Raw genomic sequence first — 2,957 nt, 5'->3', positions numbered from 1 at the left:
TCAAGCGAATCTTGATTGACCAAGGAAGCTCATGTGAGATAATGTATTACGAAACCTTCAAACAATTGAAACTGGAAGACAAAGACTTGGCACCTGCCGTATCTTCCCTGATCGGATTCAACTCAATGCCAGAGTGGCCAGTGGGCAAGATTATCCTCCCAATCAGAGCAGGAAGCATGACGAAACAAGTGGAATTCTGGGTATTAAAAGTCCCTTCCACTTACAACATAATCTTGGGGTGGACATGGCTGCACGCCATGCCATCGGTAGCGTCAACCTACCATCAAGTAATGTGGTTCCCCAACGAAGCCGGAATAATTGAAAAGGTCTATGGAGACCAAATTATGTCCAAACAATGCTTCGTCACAGTAAATGGCAGCCGAGCTGCCAAAGGGTTTGTTCAGATGGTGGAAGAACCCGAGAGTAATGAATTGTTTGCGGATGTTGGCAAAGCCGCTGAACAAAAGGCAGTGGAAGACTTGGTACAGGTAAGAATAGATGAAAAGAACCTGGATAAGTTCATTTTGCTTCGCTCATCTATGTCCAGCGCTGAGAGAATAGAGGTCATGGAATTCTTGACCTCTAACATCGAAGTGTTTGCCTGGACGCCGAATGGCATGCCTGGCAGTGACCCAAGCTTTATCTGTCACCAATTGAATGTCCACCCAACTGCCAGACCAATTATACAGCGCACTCGCAGATCGGCACTCTACCATGCCGAGATAGTGGCGGAAGAAATAGAAAACCTGCTAGAAGTAGGAGCTATTAGAGAGGTACACTACCCCAGATGGATCTCCAATACAGTAGTGGTACCTAAGAAGAATGGAAAATGGCGTATCTGTGTGGACTACAAAACAGTCAGCAAGGCATGCCCAATGGATAGCTTTTCTCTACCACGGATAGACCAACTGGTAAATCTGACGGCAGGACACAACCATCTTAGCTTTCTTGATGCGTATAGAGGGTACCATCAGATCGCCATGTATGAGCCAGACCAGGAGGTTACATCTTTTACGACGCCAAGAGAACTATATTGTTACAAGGTCATGCCCTTTGGCCTTAAGAACGCAGGGGCAACATTCCAACGGATGGTCACCAAGATGTTCGAACCATTGTTAGGCAAAACAATGGAAGCCTACATCGACGACATGGTGGTCAAGAGCAAGAATAAGAATGACCATCTCATGGACCTAAGTGAGATGTTTTAGATCCTGAAAAAGCACAAACTACGCCTTAATGCATCCAAGTGTGCGTTTGGCGTAGGATCTGGCAAGTTCCTAGGCTTCCTGGTGACCAACCGAGGTATAGAAGCAGACCCCTCTCAGATCAAAGCAATTCAGGAACTAGAGAGACCCAACTCTGTAAAAGAAGTACAGCATCTCACCGGCATGGCAGCTGCGCTAAACCGGTTCATAAGTCGGTCGTCAGACAGATGTCGACTATTTTTTCAAGCATTAAAGGCCAAGTTTAAGTGGGATGAAAAATGCGACCGCGCCCTTGAAAGTTTGAAAGAATACATGTCTTTTCCACCGCTGCTAGTGACCGCAATACCTGGAGAAGAACTATTTTTGTACCTGACAATCTCACAGCACACAATTAGCGCAGTGTTGGTCCGAGCGAAAGGAATCCAATATCTGCCCATCTTTTATGTCAGCAAGACATTGCTGGGCGCAGAAACCAGGTACTTACCGTTGGAAAAACTGGCCTTAGCCTTGATGATGGCCTCAAGGAAGTTGTCGCACTACTTTCACGCCCACACAATAATCGTCCTCACAGCTTTTCTATTAAAAGCTTTGTTTGAGAGGGCCAACTTTTCTAGACGAGTCTTGAAGTGGATAGTTGAGTTGGGACAGTTCGACATCAAGTTCCAACCCAGAACCGCGATAAAAGCCCAAGCCTTGGCAGACTTTGTCGCAGAATTCACCCCAGGAAGTCATCATATTTGCCCGGCCGACCTGACTGATACAACCGAACTAGGGTTGGAAGTTGACGCCGGAATAGCGCAACCCCTGGTGCAGGATACCCAGTCAGACCTTAAGGCAGACCAGAGTAAAGTAAGGGAGGAAGAAGCAAACCATACTGCACCAAGCCAAGACTCACCAACAAGTAAAAACTTGGCACAATCAGATAGCGAGGGGCAAAAAGCAAGTATGGACCTTGAAGAAAACACCAGCAACACTCTTGATCCCAAGGCATCATCTGATCCCTCCACTTGCTGGAAACTGTTCATTGGAGAGATGTGGAAGCTCTTCGTGGATGAAGCGTCCAACAGGCATGGTGTAGGACTAGGCATAGTCCTCATCTCACCAGATGGCCTAGTGATGGAGCAAGTAGTCAACCTTGGCTTCCCAACATCAAACAACGAAGCGGAATATGAAGCGCTTCTGGCAGGCTTAAAATCAGCATCCTACATGAAGGCCACCGAGTTAATGGTTTACAGTGACTCACAGCGGGTGGTAAACCAAATTTCAGGTGACTACGAGGTAAAGGATGACAAGATGGCTAAGTACCAAGAGTTAGTCAGAAAAGAGATCAAGAAATTTGAAGTAGTGCGGATAGAGCAGATCGGCAGGGAAGAAAACAGTAGAGCGGACGAACTAGCAGGCTTTGCTTCAATGGCAGATACCTCCATCCCTCATCCATTGCTGATTGACTACCTACCAAGACCAAGCATTGAAGAATCCGAAGTAGAAGAGGTATGTTGTGCCGAACTAGGCCCTTCGTGGATGGATCCCATCATACTGTTCCTAAAAGACGGCGTCTTACTAGAAGAAAAGAAAGAGGCCAACAAAATAAGAGCAAAGTCGCAGCGATTTTGGCTCTCCCCATCAATGGCCTTGTACAAGAAATCCTTCACAGGACCTTACCTGAAGTGTGTCCATCGCAGCAAGGTCGAAGCATTCCTGTTCGAAATTCATGAAGGCATATGCGAAAGCCACCAAGGAGGAAGATCATTG

Source organism: Camellia sinensis, chromosome 6, assembly GCF_055761805.1.
Source record: "Camellia sinensis isolate YWXY chromosome 6, ASM5576180v1, whole genome shotgun sequence".
NCBI classification, from domain to species: Eukaryota; Viridiplantae; Streptophyta; class Magnoliopsida; order Ericales; family Theaceae; genus Camellia; species Camellia sinensis.
This window is presented reverse-complemented; position numbering follows the sequence as displayed.